Source organism: Eleutherodactylus coqui, chromosome 3 (genome assembly GCF_035609145.1).
Source record: "Eleutherodactylus coqui strain aEleCoq1 chromosome 3, aEleCoq1.hap1, whole genome shotgun sequence".
NCBI lineage: Eukaryota > Metazoa > Chordata > Amphibia > Anura > Eleutherodactylidae > Eleutherodactylus > Eleutherodactylus coqui.
Window position 1 is genome coordinate 215,148,829 of NC_089839.1, and position 21,242 is coordinate 215,170,070.

The window sequence follows — 21,242 nt, forward strand, 5'->3', positions numbered from 1 at the left end:
AGGGAGCAAAAAAAATAACAAAATCCTGATAGGGGTTTTCTATAGGCCACCAAAAGCAACAGAAGAAACTTAAAGGGGTTGTCCCGAGGCAGAAGTGAATTTTTTTTTTGCCCAGTCCCCCTTCTAAAGCAAACATTACTATGCACAAGTTTAAATGGCTTTTAACGATGGTTTCTACTCACCGTTCCAGCGTTTCAGCAATTTATAAAATTTCTTCCAAGGTGCACCGGGGTTTTCTCCCATGGTGCACCGCGCTTGATGGAGCCCGACGTGCGCGCTCCCGAGACGCCGGTCACGTGATTCAGTCGATGACGTACTCGCGGGAGGCGGGGAACTCTACTGCTTGTAATGCCTATTCCAGCCACCCCATTGGTTGGACGGTACGACGAGCAGTAGGGAGGTGGAGTGATTTGAGAGGCCGTGCAAGGGAGGATTCAGCCACCACATGTTTCTCACTGCCATTTTCCATAAAGAAGCCTAGATAAGAGCACCCGACCCACTCCCCGCAGCAAATAACCCCCTCCATCGAGCCCTCTATGTAGTCCCCGTTGATGCACTGTCTCAGCACCTCCTATATACTGCCTATATACTGACAATAATCTGCCTGCAACATGCCTACTTACTGCTAGTAATCTGTCTGTAATCCATCCAACAATCTGCATACAATCTGCCTGCAATCTGCCTGCAATGTGCCTGTAATCTGCCTGCAATCTGCCTGTAATCCGTCAAACGATCGGCATACAATCTGCATACAATCTGCCTACTTACTGCTTGTAATCTGTCTACAATCTGCATACAATCTGCCTACTTACTGCTTGTAATCTGTTTGTAATCCATCCTACAATCTGCCTACAATCTGCCTACTTACTGCTTGTAATCTGTCTGTAATCCATCCTACCATCTGCCTACAATCTGCATACAATCTGTCTGCAATCTACCTACTGACTGCTTGTAATCTGTCAGTAATTCATCCTACAATCTGCCTACAATCTGCCTGCAATCTGCCTACTTACTGCTTGTAATCTGTCTGTAATCTATTTTACAATCTGCATACAATCAGCCTACTTACTGCTTGTAATCTGTCTGTAATCCATCCTACAATCTGCCTACAATCTGCATACAATCTGCCTACTTACTGCTTGTAATCTTTCTACAATCTGCATACAATCTGCCTACTTACTGCTTGTAATCTGTCTGTAATCCATCCTACAATCTGCATACAATCTGCCTACCTACTGCTTGTAATCTGTCTGTAATCCATCCTACGATCTGCCTACAATCTGCATACAATCTGCCTACTTACTGCTTGTAATCTGTCTGTAATCCATCCTACAATCTGCATACAATCTGCCTACTTACTGCTTGTAATCTGTCTGTCATCCATCCTACAATCTGCCTACAATCTTCATACAATCTGCCTGCAATCTGCCTACTTACTGCTTGTAATCTGTCTACAATCTGCATACAATCTGCATACAATCTGCCTGCAATCTGCCTGCAATGTGCCTGCAATCTGCCTGTAATCCGTCAAACGATCTGCATACAGTCTGCATACAATCTGCCTACTTACTGCTTGTAATCTGTCTGTAATCCATCCTACAATCTGCATACAATTTGCCTGCAATCTGCCTACTTACTGCTTGTAATCTGTCTGAAATCCATCCTACAATCTGCCTACAATCTGCCTGCAATGTGCCTGTAATCTGCCTTCAATCTGCCTGCAATCCGTCAAATGATCTGCATACAATCTGCCTACTTACTGCTTGTAATCTGTTTGTAATCCATCCTACAATCTGCATACAATCTGCCTACTTACTGCTTGTAATCTGTCTGTAATCCATCCTACAATCTGCCTACAATCTGCATACAATCTGCTTGTAATCTGTCTGTAATCCATCCTACCATCTGCCTACAATCTGCCTACTTACTGCTTGTAATCTGTCTGTAATCCATCCTACAATCTGCATACAATCTGCCTGCAATCTGCCTACTTACTGCTTGTAATCTGTCTACAATCTACATATCTGCCTATTTACTGCTTGTAATCTGTCTGTAATCCATCCTACAATCTGCCTACTTACTGCTTGGAATCTGTCTGTAATCCATCCTACAATCTGCATACAATCTGCCTACTTACTGCTTGTAATCGGTCTGTAATCCATCCTACAATCTGTCTACAATCTGCATACAATCTGCCTGCAATCTGCCTGCAATGTGCCTGTAATCTACCTGCAATCCGTCAAACGAACTGCATACAGTCTGCATACAATCTGCCTACTTACTGCTTGTAATCTGTCTGTAATCCATCCTACAATCTGCATACTTACTGCTTGTAATCTGTCTGTAATCCATCCTACAATCTGCCTACAATCTGCCTACTTACTGCTTGTAATCTGTCTGTAATCCATCCTACAATCTGCCTACAATCTGCATGCAATCTGCCTACTTACTGCTTATAATCTGCATACAATCTGCATACAATCTGCCTACTTACTGCTTGTAATCTGTCTGTAATCCATCCTACAATCTGCCTACAATTTGCCTGCAATCTGCCTACTTACTGCTTGGAATCTGTCTGTAATCCATCCTACAATCTGCATACAATCTGCCTACTTACTGCTTGTAATCTGTCTGTAATCCATCCTACAATCTGCCTACAATCTGCCTGCAATCTGCCTGCAATCGGCCTACTTACTGCTTGTAATCTGCCTACAATCTGCCTGCAATCTGCCTACTTACTGCTTGTAATCTGCCTACAATCTGCCTGCAATCTGCCTTTTTACTGCTTGGAATCTGTCTGTAATCCATCCTACAATCTGCATACAATCTGCCTACTTACTGCATGTAATCTGCATACAATCTGCCTACTTACTGCTTGTAATCTGTCTGTAATCCATCCTACAATCTGCCTACAATCTGCATATAATCTGCCTGCAATCTGCCTACTTACTGCTTGTAATCTGTCTGTAATCCATCCTACAATCTGCCTACAATCTGCCTGCAATCTGCCTGCAATCTGCCTACTTACTGCTTGTAATCTATCTACAATCTGCATACAATCTACATACAATCTGCCTGCAATCTGCCTGCGATGTGCCTGTAATCTGCCTGTAATGTGCCTGCAATCTGTCTGTAATCCGTCAAACGATCTGCATACAATCTGCCTACTTACTGCTTGTAATCTGTCTGTAATCCATCCTACAATCTGCATACAATCTGCCTACTTACTGCTTGTAATCTGTCTGTAATCCATCCTACAATCTGCCTACTTACTGCTTGTAATCTGCATGCAATCTGCCTATTTACTGCTTGTAATCTGTCTGTAATCCATCCTACAATCTGCCTACAATTTGCCTGCAATCTGCCTACTTACTGCTTGGAATCTGTCTGTAATCCATCCTACAATCTGCATACAATCTGCCTACTTACTTCTTGTAATCTGCATACAATCTGCCTTCTTACTGCTTGGAATCTATCTGTAATCCATCCTACAATTTGCATACAATCTGCATACAATCTGCCTTCTTACTGCTTGTAATCTGCATACAATCTGCCTACTTACTGCTTGTAATCTGTCTGTAGTCCATCCTACAATCTGCATATAATCTGCTTGCAATCTGCCTACTTACTGCTTGTAATCTTTCTACAATCTGCATACAATCTGCCTACTTACTGCTTGGAATCTGTTTGTAATCCGTCCTACGATCTGCATACAATCTGCCTACTTACTGCTTGGAATCTATCTGTAATCCATCCTACGATCTGCATACAATCTGCCTACTTACTGCTTGGAATCTGCATACAATCTGCCTACTTACTGCTTGGAATCTGTCTGTAATCCATCCTACAATCTGCATACAATCTGCCTGCAATCTGCCTACTTACTGCTTGGAATCTGTCTGTAATCCATCCTACAATCTACATACAATCTGCCTACTTACTGCTTGTAATCTGTCTGTTTTACATCCAACAATCTGCCTGCAATTTTCCAAAATATACATATGTAAGATGGGAATGGGAAATAGTTACATTTTCCATAACTGTTATAGCACTGCAATTAATTATTTGTACTTTGATTTTGTTTATTTAGTCAAAATCACACGCCACCATGTCCCACCTGGAGGAAGACCTTGAATTTGAAATTGAATCTTCATCCGATTCTGTTGGAGAGGTAAGATTTTGCTGCAAATAGAATTTGTTTAGTAATAAGGCTTCGCAGCAAACCATGCCAAAAACATAATGAAAGTAATGTTGATCTTTTTTTTCGCAGGAATACATTTCTGATTCCGATGAAAATGAGGATGCTCCAGAAAGGCGGCAGTATACTGAGGTAGGTGGTAAAATTGTAAAAATTCTGATGGGTTTGTAATAGAGATGAGTGAATCTACTCGTTTCGAGTAATTACTCGATCGAGCACCACGATTTTCGAGTACTTCCGTACTCGGGTGAAAAGATTCGGGGGGTGCCGGGTGGTTTGACGGAGCGGGGTGTAGCAGCGGGGAACAGGGGGGAGCCCGAGTGTGTATGTGTATATACAGTCACACGTACTTACGTGTGTGTGTGTGCATATATACACACGCACGTGTTTACGTGTTTATGCAAACACACACGTACGCACGTGTGTATGTGTTTATGCAAACACACACGTACGCACGTGTGTATGTGTTTATGCAAACACACACGTACGCACGTGTGTATGTGTTTATGCAAACACACACGTACGCACGTGTGTATGTGTTTATGCAAACACACACGTACGCACGTGTGTATGTGTTTATGCAAACACACACGTACGCACGTGTGTATGTGTTTATACAGTATTCTTCATATGTAATCCCTTCTTAGGTTCAACAACAACTGGCAGACTCCCTATATGCTCAGGCGGACATAAGCAGTGTCCAGTGCTTTCAAAATGATCCACAGGGAGCACCAGAAGAGGGTGCGTCGGAATCCACTCAAGATCCATATGGCAGGCTTGCCAATACAGAGTGGTATCACTGCGGGCAGTGCATTAGGATGCCCACAGTGTCAGAGTGTGTCTGCTGCAGAGAACACAATGTTGTCCTCCAGATGTTACCAGAAGACTGCCTATGTGTAACACAGCATCCACTATTTGCACAGTATGCGCTTGTGTGCGAAAACCTTGAACACGCAATCAGACTATCTGCACTGTTCACCAGGAGACATTATGACACAACAAACAAAGAAAGCAGGTCGCCAGCAGCACAAATTGTATATCCCTCCAGGGTTTGGGCATAGATTATGCAGTAGCCAAAGAGACAGGTGAATGGATCCTTATCACCAAAATCACATGCAGCAATAAAAAAGACTTCAGCAGCATCCAGGGTGCAAATTAATATCCAAAGTTTTATTCCCCCATCAAAGAAAAACAGGCTCCGTTTCGGCCATGTTGGCCTTTGTCAAGCTTGTCTGTCTATCTATCTATCTACCTATCTATCTGCTTGTGGATTGCTTTGCAGATCTCCACTCGGGAGGAGGGAGCTGTCCAGTGCTGAAGTGTCTCAGCAGGAGGGAGCTGTCCAGTGCTGATCATTTCCCCTGCACACCGAAGCCAGGCTTCGTTATAGCAGGGAGCTGTCCAGTGCTGAAGTGTCTCAGCAGGAGGGAGCTGTCCAGTGCTGATCATTTCCCCTGCACACCGAAGCCAGGCTTCGTTATAGCAGGGAGCTGTCCAGTGCTGAATTGTCTCAGCAGAACGTAATGTATTGCCTGCAATTCACTGTCCACAGCGATGCTGTGATAGAAGAAATACGTTTTTCACCTAAATATATATATGTGTGAATATATGCGTGTACACACACACACACATATATATATAGTATACGCGTACGAGTACACGCGTGCGTGTATACGTATTCATGTATATATATGTGTGTGTGTATATATATATATATATATATATATATATATTTATATTGTGGGGGACTAGCGTTTAGGGGGAGTAGCAGCGTGGACATCCGCGGCCAGAGACAGTGACACCGGGCAACAACGTTCTTTAGTCCAGGCTTGGCCTGGGTTTATTGCAGCAGAAACACAAATAAACACGTAAATAAACACCTGCTCGTCTGAGCTCTCACTATACATATGCTTGTTCCTGACTACTCACTTCAAAACGTCAGAATACTTCTTGCTTGCTGTCCACAGCCAGTCCGGTCCTCAGACCTGTGGAGGTCTCACCACACCCTCCTGGGTGTTGAGGTTAGGGGCGTCACCCTGTCAACCTCGCCTTTTGGCTCTCTCAGCCCACACGCTGGTCTAGCCGGGCTCCTTGCTCTGCAGAGCCCTCTCTCTGGCTCTCAGCCAGACGCTCTCTCTGGCTCTCAGCCAGACGCTCTCTCTGGCTCTCAGCCAGATGCTCTCTCTGGCTCTCAGCCAGATGCTCTCTCTGGCTCTCAGCCAGACGCTCTCTCTGGCTCTCAGCCAGATGCTCTCTCTGGCTCTCAGCCAGACGCTCTCTCTGGCTCTCAGCCAGACGCTCTCTCTGGCTCTCAGCCAGACGCTCTCTCTGGCCATCTCTAGCCTGCAGGCCCAGGCTTTATAAGGCCTGGTACCAGCGCCACCTGGTACGTGGGAGTGGCCATCCCACCCTTCACTTTGACCACTCCCGGAAAGCCGGCCCGGACTATGCAGCTTGGAGCCACTTACCAAACTACAACGTGTCAGTAACATAGCGTTACTGACACAGAAATGCTGGCTTCTTCCACCGAGCCCAGGCCGCTCGGTGGCACGTATCCACCCTCCAGCACTTTGTCAGTCACTGTCTTACATACCCTCCCCCTCTGTTCGAGCCCGTGGGCTCGGACACTTAGCTGTCCTGAAATGCGTCCTCTGACGAGGCCTGGGTGTTGGGCCTTGGTCCCACGCTCAAAGTCTTTTCTTCTTGGCCCTCCCGGGTCAAAGCTCCAGGCTCGGGGGTCTCTTTCTAGTGCAAGAACCTTGTCTCTGTGTTCTTCCAGTTCCTTTACCTCTGACTCTGACTTTTTCTTGGTAGTATTCAGTTCGCTGATGAGTTGATCCTTGGAGCCAGCATCCCTGTGATAGGCTTCTACCACTTGGACAAACAGTTTCTTCACTTTTGGGGTTTGCTTGTGTACGTCACTATTCTTTTACTGCAGTTCTTTCAAGACTTCTGCGTCCACTTGTGAGACCTTCTGAGCCTCAGTAGTCTCCTTTTGTAAACATAAATTGGCACTCTTTACTACTTGTAACTTTTTCAGATTCTTTAACAAAATCCCCTTTTTTCTTTTCTGTCTGAACTGGGTTTTACACATGTCTGGTCTCAGAACACTTTTTTCAGCCGCTTGGCTATCTGATTTACAGAATTTCATCTTCATGCACAACTTCTCTGAGAACTGCTGAAGCTCTGCTTTGCCTGACACTACTTTCAGGGGGCGCTTCAGGGTTAGCGCTTCAGTCTCTTTCTTAATATTCTCCAGCAGGATCTCCATTTCTGCTACCGGTCGTTGGAACACTCCTTTGGGCTTTTCCCGTATCCGGGTTCTCTTCTTAGCATCTGTCTTAGCGCTAATCTAGCCTTGCATTTCAGTGTGCACAAGCTTGTTACGCCTTTCTTTTGCAACTTTAGGAAACACTGACTTCTCCTCAGTAAGCCACTGTTCACACATATTTTGTTTCTTCTCCCAGTTGGATGCCATCTGACATTGGTAACCAAGCTCCACACTAATGTCTTCTACTTCCTGCTGAAGACTCACTGTAAATTTCTGAAGTTCATCATAGACATCAGTTTGAAGACAAAACAGTTGATTTAGCGCTTCCACTTCTAGGATTTCACTGTCTTGCTCTTCAACCGTGACCCAGCATGCAGGGTTCTCATACAGTTTCTCTTCCCTCTCTGACATCATTTTCAGGGTGTGTGTTAAAGTTAACACTTCGGTCTCTTTCATACAGACCCTTTCTTCAGCACGCTCACATTCAGTGACATATCTTGCCGACCTGATTTTCTCTTCTGTGAGCTGCTGTTCACATACTTGCTGTGTCTTTCTTAGTTTGGATACAAGGTCCTTTTGGAGACCCAGCTTCACAGAAGCACCTTCTATCTCTTGCTGAAGATGTACTTTAACCTTCTCGAGCTCGTCACAAGCAGCTGTCTTCTCTACACACTGCTGCCTTGTAGTTTCTAATTCTCCTTGTATTTCTCTTTTCTGCTCTTCCACAGAAACCAGACACAAAGCACTCTTCTCCAGTCTATCTTCCAGATCCACCCCCTCAGCCTGAAGTGTTGCAATCTGCTCTGATAGGTTTCTTTTAGCTTTTGCATCCTCCCCTACTTGCTTGAGGAGCACATTTTTTTCATCTTCCATAGCCTTCAGGTGTGCACTGAGACCAAGCGTCTGCTGCTTCTGTTCTTGCAGTAATTTCTGAGACTCTTCAGTCTGAGCTTCCAGCTTCTCCTGCAGTCTGCTCACCTGCTCAGACAATACGGTCTGCACACGGTCACCTTCGGCTATTTTTATTTGTAGCTCTTGAAGCTGCATCTCTACGGTGTCTTTCTTGCATTCATATGCATACTTGTCTCCCAACAACCCCTTCACCTTTTGGGACAGCTCAAGACACTCACTCTCCAATGCTTCTTTCACTTTTTTAAGTTGCTTCACCAGCTTGGACAGTTTCCCCACAGCTAGAGCATGACTCCGTTCCAGCTCCTGGATTTGGGTTCCATGTGCTTCAGCTTCCTCATCCAAGCTCATCTGTAGCTGGGACACCAGTCTCTCAAGCAGCACTTCCTGGTTTTCCTTGTGACCTAGTAAGTCTTCCAAGAACTCTGCTTGCTTTTTGGTCTTACTGCATGCAGCTTTCTGTATTTCCAGCTCTTCCTTGAGCTGACTTACTTGGCACTCCCAGTCACCATTTTTCTTTGCTAGCTGCATTTTCAACTCTCGGGTTTTCATTTGCAGTTTCTTACAGTCCTGTTCATATTGCGCAGCTTGTGCCTCCAGACATACCCTGCGGTCAGCCTCATCTCTGGCTACATCTCTGAGGTCTTGTATCTCTTCATGGGCTGATGAAAGATATTGCTTAAACTTTTCTTTCTTACTTCTCATCTCTTTTAAGCGCTGTTCATACTGAACATTCATCTGTTGCAGCAACACTCGGCGATCAGCTTCCTCCTTAGCCAACCTCTCAAAATGCTCCTTCTCCTTTAAGAGAGCTGCACTTTTTGTTTTCAGCTGCTCCACCTCTTGAAGGCTTGTTTCTTTCTCAAACTGTGTTTTCAACTTTTCACACTTAGGGGCTTGTTCTCCCAACACAGCCATGTGATCCGTTTCCGTTTGTCGCATAAGGGGCTCATTCCCTGTAGACTTGAGTGACTGTCAGTGTAGCCAACCGCTTTATTAGGCGTTGCCTTTCCTCCTGCTGCAGCCGCATAGCCCCTCCATGGGCTTTCAGCTGCTGAGCCATGGCCTCCTCTTGTGCTTTTTGCTGGGTCGCCGTCATTTGTTGCTGCTGAGCCAACGTTTGTTGCTGCTGTATGTTCATTTGCACCAGCTGCTTTATCAGTTCCTCCATACTGGCTGTATCTGGTTGCAGCGCCGTTGCAGCGTCCACCCGGGACATGGGGTTATGGCACACTCAGACAATCTCTCTTTGGGCGGTTGCCCTTAGCAATGGTTCTCCAGTTGCTGCAGCAGAATGTCCATTAATTGGTGTATGTCTCTTTAAGACCGCTGCCCGCATCCAAACACCATATGTGGGGGACTAGCATTTAGGGGCAGTAGCAGCGTGGACATCCGCGGCCAGAGACAGTGACACCGGGCAACAACGTTCTTTAGTCCAGGCTTGGCCTGGGTTTATTGCAGCAGAAACACAAATAAACACGTAAATAAACACCTGCTCGTCTGAGCTCTCACTATACATATGCTTGTTCCTGACTACTCACTTCAAAACGTCAGAATACTTCTTGCTTGCTGTCCACAGCCAGTCCGGTCCTCAGACCTGTGGAGGTCTCACCACACCCTCCTGGGTGTTGAGGTTAGGGGCGTCACCCTGTCAACCTCGCCTTTTGGCTCTCTCAGCCCACACGCTGGGCTAGCCGGGCTCTTTGCTCTGCAGAGCCCTCTCTCTGGCTCTCAGCCAGACGCTCTCTCTGGCTCTCCCTGGCTTTCAGCCAGATGCGCTCTCTGGCTCTCCCTGGCTCTCAGCCAGACGCTCTCTCTGTCCATCTCTAGCCTGCAGGCCCAGGCTTTATAAGGCCTGGTACCAGCCCCACCTGGTACGTGGGAGTGGCCGTCCCACCCTTCACTTTGACCACTCCCGGAAAGCCGGCCCGGACTATGCGGCTTGGAGCCACTTACCAAACTACAACGTGTCAGTAACATAGCGTTACTGACACAGAAATGCTGGCTTCCTCCATCGAGCCCAGGCCGCTCGGTGGCACGTATCCACCCTCCAGCACTTTGTCAGTCACTGTCTTACAATATATATATGTATATGTGTGTATCGTGAAAGTTTGTTTGGATTTTTTTTTTAATACCCACCCAAATTTTTTCTTTACTACCTTGGAAATCTACTTTGAAATTTGTGAACCAATTCCTCTTCACTGGGTTTCACAACAGGTGCAATATTTCGAGGGAATTCTGAAGATTTTGAATGCCAGGAGATGGACATCTCACCTTTAGCGAACATCATAATCTCACGATTGATGTCAAATACAAATTCAATGGACTTCAGCTCATAAAGAGCTTTCAAAATCCACTCCTTTCGTGCTTTTGAGTACTCCACTGGGTAAGACTTCTGGTCCTCGCTCCTGTCTTCTGATCGCTTTCTTCTGAGCTTTTGAATTCTACCTACGTTGTAATTGTGGTCTAGAACAGCAAGTTGAGTTCTAGCCACCATTCCGTCATAAAAAAAATGAATTCGTTTGGGCCTGTATTTCAATACACTGGCGTGATAAATCTCCAAATTGCCAGTGTGACAAAAATTGGAAAGATGGCGGATGTCTTTCAGTAAGCTTGTTTTCAGAACCACGGTTTTGACTTTGATGTGTGCTGTACTGTCAGGGGCTAACCAAGCGGTGGTTGGTTCCAGAAGTGCGTGACTGCAGCGGTGATATTGGGCATTGTTCTCCCACTCGTGAACGTCGATTATGTGATTTGTTGCCGATTTCCATTTCTCTACCAGTAAATCGGGATTTCTTTTACTGGTATGCGAACACCACCACAGATGATTTTTGAGGCTCGATATCCACGGGGCAATGGTTGCGCAGTGAGTGCTTTTGGATGCCACAAGCAACTGCTTGCCGACTGCTTTGGCCACATGCCAGACATCAAATTCGTGCATTATTTCTGGGAATTCCTGGTGAATTACCTTACGGATTGAGACATGCCGATCAGTTGCCAAAATTTGAACGTTTAATTTATCGGCGATCAATTCAAGTAGTGTTTTCCGGAATGCAGTAGTTTCGAGCGAAACAGACGAAGCAGGTGGAACAAGTTGTTCCACCGCGAAGCCCACAATTTTTTTGCTCTTCAACTCCAAAAAAGTGTACACGGTGTACTTTGCAGAAAAACCAGGGCTATCGGATTGCCCATCGCCAGCTAAACACACGGGTGTTGATTTCATTTGTGCAATTAGATTTGCCCTCTGCTGCATCCAATAATTATCTATCACTGGGAATAATAAGTTATGTTGGTGGTAGAAAGTTGTTTTTGAGATTCCTAGAAGTTTCAGAATCTGTAGCATATTACTAACTTTTGCGAAATTTGATCCGCTCAGAAGGACACTGGAAGCAAGTAAAATGTTCCCCGCCGGACAATTGTGGATGAGGGGTTGGCTTCGCCACAAGTTGCAGGTGTGACCTCTTTGGCAAACAGATTTCACAATTACCATCGATCCCTTTGGGAAAATCCTGACGTGGGTTAGTTTCAGAAAGCATTGCTTTCTGTAAGGGCAAGGGATCATGGAAAATAAAGCCATCAAGGAGCTTTTGAAAACCCTGTACTTTTCTTCAGCGGATGGGTCCATCTCTGTTGCAGCTAAGCTTTCAAATTCTGGTAAGGGGTAGCTCAAGGGGTTATCGGAATCAGAAGGAATGGCAACATCCTCACTACCAAAACTCTCCGATGCTTGCGAGAGTCTAAAGGTCGAGTCGTTTGGATCATCCGAAAAAACAGTGGAAAAGCTTTCCTCCAAAGTAGAAGCAATATTGCAACTTGATGGTTGCATATTGATTCTATCGGCCTCATTTGCTGTTTTTGAAATTGGGCTCTCTTCTGGTTTCTCTTGGACGGCAATATTACCCATATTGGAATTTACTGGTGTTGCAGAGCACGGAGTCCCCTGTGGGTGGGATTTTAAATAAACTTGGATTCTGGTGTGGACTGGCTTCTATTACTTTGCATTGGATGCCAATGCTTCTTGACTGGAGTTGTGTCCTTTGTTGCGATTTATTTGCCGCTGCTTGGCAGGCCTTGCATTTACCCCTTTCTGCATTGCTTGCTTCGGTGTCGGTTCGTCTTTCCTCAAACTGTCTTTTGAAATTGACGATTACCTTTGCTTCTACTGCACAACCTTCACTGAATACTGTCAAAGGAATTTCTAACTGGGTTTCATCACCTTGTAAATACACGTCGGCGTTAATTTCTTGAACCGCGCTAGGTGCATCCAGGGTAGATTCTTCACGCAAAGTTTCTTCCCTTGAAGTTTCTTCCCTCAAAGTTTCTTCGGCTGAACTTTACGGCTGTTGCGTCTCCCCAATTCTTCAGCGTTTTCTTGAAGGTTCACCTTTCTTTGCTAACCGGTTAGCTCGGGTCTCAATTTCCAACGCTGTTGGGAATATACTTGGCACAGCATTGGGCTTCAATTTTTTACGTTCGCGGACTATTATGTAGCAATCCTCCTTGAAATGTTTGCTGCACAACCGATAACTATAAGAATCTTTTTTTGGGGAAATCTTTGTAAGCCACTCTTCGACGTCCACGAAGATGTGAGGAGTCTGCTGTAGCCAAAGTCTTGTTTTTTCCATATTCATTGGAAACACATGAAGACAAGCACTTTCACCTCCCTTCTTCCAGTATGTGGTGCAAGTTGGAACCACACAACTAGGCATTGTGATTTTGTGTTTTAAAGAGGCTGTGATCTGCTGTGTGTGGGAAAGAAAATGTGGTGCAAATACTCACCCTCCTGCAGTGACTTCGGAAGAAGATCACGAGTGCAAACCCGGGAATCGCCACTGGCCACCGATGCGCTCCGACGTATACACTCTGCATTTTAAAGACAAAAAGGCGTAGATCAACCGAGATGCTAAGCTACAACAACCAACCCACCCACCCGCAGATAGACAGACAAATATACACAGACACATCCATCCATCAGCATATATACATGCATCCATCCCTAGACACACAGAACCACACACAACCACACACACATCCACACGGCCTCATCCATCCGCCCATGCGGCCCCATCCATCCATGCATCCACACAGACTTATACATGCATCATCACAGAGACACACATCCACCCATGCGGCCCCAACCATCCATGCATCCACACAGACTTATACATGCATCATCACAGAGACACACATCCGCCCATGCGGCTCCAACCATCCATGCGGCCTCATCCATCCATGCATCAACACAGACTTATACATGCATCATCACATAGACACACATCCGCCCATGCGGCCCCAACCATCCATGCGGCCTCATCCATCCATGCATCCACACAGACTTATACATGCATCATCACATAAACACACATCCGCCCATGCGGCCCCAACCATCCATGCATCCACACAGACTTATACATGCATCATCACATAGACACACATCCGCCCATGCGGCCCCAACCATCCATGCATCCACACAGACTTATACATGCATCATCACAGAGACACACATCCGCCCATGCGGCCCCAACCATCCATGCATCCACACAGACTTATACATGCATCATCACAGAGACACACATCCGCCCATGCGGCCCCAATCATCCATGTGGCCCCAACCATCCATGCATCCACACAGACTTATACATGCATCATCACATAGACACACATCCGCCCATGCGGCCTCATCCATCCGCCCATGTGGCCTCATCCATCCGTCCATCCATGCATCCGCACGCACTTATGCACACACGCACACACATCCATCCATGCATCCACACAGACTTATACATGCATCATCTCAGAGACACACATTCGCCCATGCGGCCCCAACCATCCATGCATCCACACAGACTTAAAAATGCATCATCACAGAGACACACATCCGCCCATGCGGCCCCAACCATCCATGCGGCCCCAACCATCCATGCATCCACACAGACTTATACATGCATCTTCACAGAGATACACATCCGCCCATGCGGCCCCATCCATCCATGCATCCACACAGACTTATACATGCATCATCACATAGACACACATCCGTCCATGCGGCCTCATCCATCCGCCCATGCGGCCTAATCCATCCATGCATCCGCACGCACTTACGCACACACGCACACACATCCATCCATGAATTCATTCATGCAGCCTCATCCATCCCTCCATCCAGCAGGTCCTGGAAAACTGGCCCCTCAGCCCCACAGAACTGGCCCCAGGGGTGCTGCGGTACTGCCCAGGGCACAGTGGTAGGCCAACATAAATACAGCAGGGCACCCCAATTGTAAGTCCAGGGCAAAGAAAGTCCCCCCCAGCGCCGACAGCACCCCTGACCCCTCACTTACCCAGGCGGCTACACGGCGGCTTTGATTGTGTTCGTCCCAGGTGGCTGGCGGCTGCTGGTCCCGGATCGCTGGCGGCTGCCGGTCCCGGATCGCTGGCGGCTGCCGGTCCCGGATCGCTGGCGGCTGCCGGCTGCCGATCCCGGCTGGCTGGAGGCTGCCGGTCCCGGATCGCTGGCTGCTGCTGGTCCCGGCTGGCTGGCGGCTGCTGGTCCCGGCTGGCTGGCGGCTGCTGGTCCCGGCTGGCTGCTGCTGGAGCTGGGTGAAAGCCTTGACTGCGCCTTCACCACTACTTATGGGAGGCCGGGAGCTGAATGGCTGCCCCTGCGCGCTCCCGTACAGTGATAGCTTGTCTGCGCATGTGCAGACTAGCTGTATCGCGCGGGCACGCTGGAGTGGCTCGTTCACAGTGGGGAAAAGACTGACTGCGCAAGCGCGTCTAAAAAGGACTAAGAAGAAGAAATTAGATGGCTCCATGGCGACGGGGACGCAGAGACAGCGCGAGGACGGCAGACAAGTGAGTGAATAACTTCTGTATGGCTTATATTTAATGCACGATGTATATTACAAAGTGCATTAATATGGCCATACAGAAGTGCTTAACCCCACTTGCTTTCACGGGACAACCCCTTTAAATCTTATTATTAAGGTGGATAGAAGAGGTGTCAAACCGCAGTGAAGTAATTATCATGGGGGACTTTAATTATCCAGATATGATATGGGAAAACGAAACCTGCAAATCTCACAAGGGCCATAAGTTCTTGAAAACAATTAAAGATTACTACCTTACCCAACTTGTGCAGGAGCCAACTAGAGGAAGGGCAACTCTGGACTTAGTATTACCTAACAAACCAGACCGAATAATAGGGGTGCAGGTTGAGGGGCACTTGGGAAATAGTGACTACAATATAATTAATTTCCAGCTGTCATTCAATAAGAAACCTTACCAGGGAATGACAAAAAAACTAAACTTTAGTAAAGCAAAATTTGATCAGCTGATAACTATCGGTAACATTAATTGGGACAACATCCTCAAAAATATCGGTACAGACAACAAATGGGAAAAGCTTAAAAACATCCTAATCACCTCATGTGAGCAGTTCATACCCTTTAAAACAAAAGAAATACAAGTAGAAGGAAGCCAGTGTGGCTCGACAAGACTGTAAGGGGGGCAATAAATGAAAATAATAAAACGTTTAAATTATTAAACCAAGAAGGCAGCAAAGAAGCGCTGCAATCATACAGGGAAAAAAACAAAATATGTAAAGAAAGGATTAAAATTGCTAAGGAGGAGGCAGAAAGATTGATCGCCAAAGAGAGCAAAACCCTAAACTGTTCTTAAACTATATTGAGAGCAAAGGGATTTGCACTGAGAGCACTGGCCTTTAACAAATAATGCAGGAAAAATCATAGAAGATGAAGGGGGGAAGGCAAACCTATTAAATGGTTTCTTTTCAAGTGTATTCACGAATGAAAAGGAAATGTCACATGAGATGCAGGGGAATAAAACGAACCCACCGCTACATATTGCATAGCTAACACAGGAGGAAGTGCAGAGCAGGTTACAGAGGATTAAAATCGATAAATCGCCGGGTCCAAATGGAATATACCCAAGGGTTCTAAGGGAAGTAAGTGATGTGATAGCTAGACCACTATTTTTTATATTTATGGACATTATCAAGACCGTGGTTCCAATTTACAAAAAGGGGTCCAAAAGAGAGCCTGGTAACTACAGGCCGGTAAGTCTCACTTCAATAACTGGAAAAATATTTAAGGGGTTTCTGAGAGCCTCCATCCTAGAATACCTCAAGGAGAACAACGGAATAACTTCTAATCTGCATGGGTTCATTAGGGGTCGATCATGTCAGACTAATCCGATCTGCTTCTACAATGAAGTAAGTTCTAAGCTTGACCTGGGAGACTCTATTGATCTCGTATATCTGGATTTCTCTAAAGCATTTGACACCGTGCCGCATAATAGGCTGATATATAAAATGAGACAGCTCAGACTGGGTGAAAACGTGTGTATCTGGATAAGGAACTGTTCAAGAGATAGAAAGCAGAGGGTGGTAATAAATGGTTAATACTCTGATTGGGCCACCGTCACTAGTGGGGTGCCACAGGGCTCAGTACTAGGCCCCATTCTGTTCAATATATTTATCAACGATCTGATAGAGGGACTGCACAGTAAAATATCAATATTTGCAAATGATACAAAATTATATAAGACAATTAATATAACGGAAGACAATGTGCGGCTACAAAAGGAACTAGATAAGCTGGGAGCTTGGGCAGAAAAATGGCAAATGAAGTTCAATGTGGATAAATGTAAGGTTATGCACATGGACAGGAGAAACGGATGTCACCAATATACACTAAATAGGGTACTGCTAGGGAAAAGTGATATGGAAAAAGGCCTGGGGGTACTAGTGGATTGTAGATATAACTGGAGCAACCAATGCCAGTCAGCTGCTGCAAAAGCTAATAGAGTCTTGGGGTGCATTAAAAGAGGTGTAGGGGTGAAGGACGAGAACACTATTCTCCCACTATATAAGGCACTTGTCAGGCCACACATGGAGTACTGTGTACAGTTCTGTACACCGGTGCTCAGAAAAAATGTTGCAGTGCTTGAGGGGCTTCAAAAAAGGGCAAAAAATAATAAATGGAATTAGAGGACCGGAATACCCAGAGAGACTATCAAAATTAGGACTTTTCACCCTGGAAAAAAAAACAGCTAAGGGGCGATCAAATAACTATGTATAAATATATTAGGGGACAATACAAGGATCTCTCCCATGAGCTGTTTATACAAAGGACTGCGTCGGTAACAAGAAGGCATCCTCTACGTCTAGAGGAAAGAAGGCTTCATCAACAACACAGAAGGGGGCTCTTTACTGTAAGAGCAGTGAGACTGTAGAACTCTCTGCCTGAGGACATTGTGATGGCAAAATCCATTGAGGAGTTTAAGAGGGGACTAGACGTCTTTCTCGAGCGGAAGGATATTACAGGATGTAGACATTAGATGACCAGTGGTTTTGTAGTTCCGGGTCTTATATTTAGGTGAGAACTATCAAAGGTTGATCCATGGATTTTTCTGACTGCCATTACGGAGTCGGAAAGGAATTGTCCCCCAAATGGGCTAATTGGCTTCTGCCTTTTGGGGTTTTTGCCTTTGTCTGGATCAACTAGGGGTTGAAACAGGCCGAACTAGATGGACATTGCCTTCATTCAGCCTAACATCCTATGTAGAAGGAGTTGTAGATATAACTATAATCTGTGGTGTGAACATGTTAGGGGTGGGTGTCCTGTTAAGATCTCTCCAAAAGCACAATGGGTAATCCTAAAAGTGGTGACAACGAAGCCAAAAGGAACAGCAAAAGGCCTACAGAAGATTCTAGAAAATGCTAAATAAACTCTGTCCATGTGTCCACTAAAACAAAACCAAGTGAACACAATTTGTATTCATGGAGGGACACCATGAGGGAAGCCGCTGTTATCCAAAAAAACATTGCGACCCATCTAGTTTTCCCGAGACACCTGGATGCTCCACAATGGGTCTGGGAAAATGTTCTATGAAAAGAGAAGACAAAACTGGAACTTTGTAGCAAAAATACACAATGCTATGTCTGGAGGAAAAGTAAACCTCATCCCAGCTGGGACACATGGTGCAGAGGGCATCATGGTTTGGGGCTGCTTTACTGCCTCAGGGCCTGGACTCTTAAGCACACATGCACGAAAATAGGTCCTGCTCTATTTTCCTGCATTTTGCTCAGCAAAAGTGCTATAGATGTCTATGGCAGGTGCGAAAATACACAAGGGAAGGGTGTGACACTGAGCAAAACACAGGAAAAAAGACAGCCAGACCTTATTAGGCTTAAATAGCCATTAAATTCACTCATGTGTGAATTGGCCTTGTGTGTAAAAATTACAGTTATATGTGCAGAAGCACAAGCAACACGCCGATTATGATTCTCCTCAAACCTCGTTGATGCACAAATACACAGCACAAACTTTCGTGTGACGCCGCCATTACCGAAAGAATCTGGGCTGTGAAGTCATAGAGGGGTCTGTTCTGGGGTTTGCATTTCTTCAGGGGGTCTGGTCCCTAAATACCATTTACTGACATCAAACTGTGACCAATGACTCTGCCACTCCTCCGTTGTATATGATTTGTGCTTAACTAAGCTATTATTAACTAAGCTATTAATATGAGCAAAATGACAAAAACCATTTTACAGCTGTCAAAGGAATTTGGAATGATATAGAATTCTATAACAGACTTCATGTATCGAAAGGGCTTAAATAAAGAGAAGTGACGATGCAGGCTGTGATGACCAAAGTTCTGATTTTGTATCTAGTGCTAGGGATATAAGTTGTGAGATCTGATTGTGTAGTGGCCCAGAACTAATAGGGCCCCTCCAAAATGTCTGCTATATGTTGTCTGTATTGTCTTGTACATTGTCTTGGATTGGAGAATAAATCAGCAGAATGTGTATTAGAGTTTGCAGGAATGAAAGGGTTAATGTCTGCAAATGAGCTGTCTCTGTCTGCTGTAAATGTATCATTTTATGATGTGAGTCTGAAAGTCATGTGACCATGCTTCATATAGGTGTTTGCAAAGATTATGTGCAAGTCAGTCTGCAAAGAGTAAGTTTAGGAAAGTTAGTGTTGGAGTTTGCAAGAGAAGTTGGCAGGAGCCAGAGTTATTTGGACCCCCACAGACACTGAATGGTCTGCGTGTGTTATAATGGAGGAGGCTGAGCGATGGCCTAAAAGTTACCTTGGGACTACTACCCCTAGAAGTTCTACAGAATGAGCGGATGAGAGGAGATCGCCATGCAGCGCTGAGTGCTGCCTTTGAGAGTGAGTATTGACCGGTAGAGAGGTGGAAGAGAGAAGAAAGCCTTTACAGCTAAAAAATTTAAGCCTAATAGGAAAACTAACCGCTAACCCTCCACGGCAGGCAAAAAGCATTTAAGAGGCTGCAGCTGTTCCTGGCCTCCGTCAGTGCAGCGTGCGTCTATTGATTTGTACCCGCTATGGGCGGCTGTGAGCTGCGTCCCCGTCTGCAATAGCCCCGGTGACTCACCGAGCATCCTGCGGTTTGCCCCAGCGGTGCTTCAGTCTCTTCTGCAGCACAGCATGAGCCGCCCCACCGGCGCTCATCAGCCCTCACATCGACTGTTGGTTCTGTCTGCAGCCTTCCCCACCTCCTCCCCCCCACTGCATCAGGTGGCCCAGTGGCGCTGAGATGTACCGGCTGGTCTGTCCGTTGCCTTCTTTCCCCACTGCATCAGGTGGCCCTGCAGCGCTCCCATCAGCAGAGCAACGCGTCTGTCGGCTGCCTTCTCCCGCACAGCATGAGGAGCCTAACGGCAGACAGTGGGGCGCAAGTTTCTCCCCAACAGCATCAGCTGCCGATCGACTAACAGCGGGGCAAAGGGGACTGCAGGTGGCACTGTACAGGCCCCGGGAACACTCACAGTGGGGCCGTAAAGGGGACATGGGCAGCCACAGACAGCAGTGCTGGCCGCCCATAGGAGCAATTACTGCAGGAGACCTCAGTGCCAGGACCTGTGAGGCTTAGGGAAGGGAGCATGCCGTGCAGCCAATCACTACAAGGGGGTGTCACCGACCTGTCAAGCAGCCACAATCTTGTCTCCACCCCTACTTCCTGGTGGTAACAAGATACAATAATACCGGAGTATATTGCATAGCTGCAGCACTGAATGGCTTACTGTCTGGACTATGTCTGGAAATGTATCTTTTGTTTGTTATATGACCTTGTCCCATAAATGTGTTTTCAAGGTGTATGATTGAGGGAGAAGGAGTGAAGTTCTGAGTCTGGAGAGAGCTCTGAGTTGTTTTGTGGAGTTCTTTGGTGGTTGTTGGAGTTCTGGTCTGCAAGAGAGGGAAGTCTGGCTGCATGCAGATACTTTCAACCTGCATGTGGTGAAGATGGAAAAGGCTGAGATTTGGCCTTTTCCCTGGGACTAATATCCCCAGGAGTTCCACTGAATGACTGAAATGAGTCCGCCATGCAGAGTTAAAGTCTTCAGGAGTGAGTGAGTGACCGTTAGAGAGTTTGTGCCTTTCTAAGGAGTATTTTTCCAGGAGCGGTGCTGCACAGATAACATGGACTGTGGGCGCGGTGTCATCCTGAGTTTGCCTCCCTGTCCTTACCACTCACCGGCAGCTGTATCAGAAGCTTGGTGCTGGGCTCTTGTGCCAGGGGGATTGTATGCTCGGATAACAGCCTGGTACTTATTATAACACCAGGTACCGAAGAAACCTCAGATTTCCAGTGCTTAACCCCTTTGCAAGTCACGGTCAGTGTGATTGCGGCATCTAAACGTCTGACAGAGGGAGGGGGCTCCCTCTGTCACTTATCGGACCCCTGTGATGTGAACGTGAGGTCCTGATGGGTTGGTGAATACAGCCTCTGGGTCTGCCAGCTGCCAGGTGGCCTATGAAGTTCAGTCTCTTGGCTGAGCTTTATACTGTGTTTCTCCGATAATAAAAAATATAA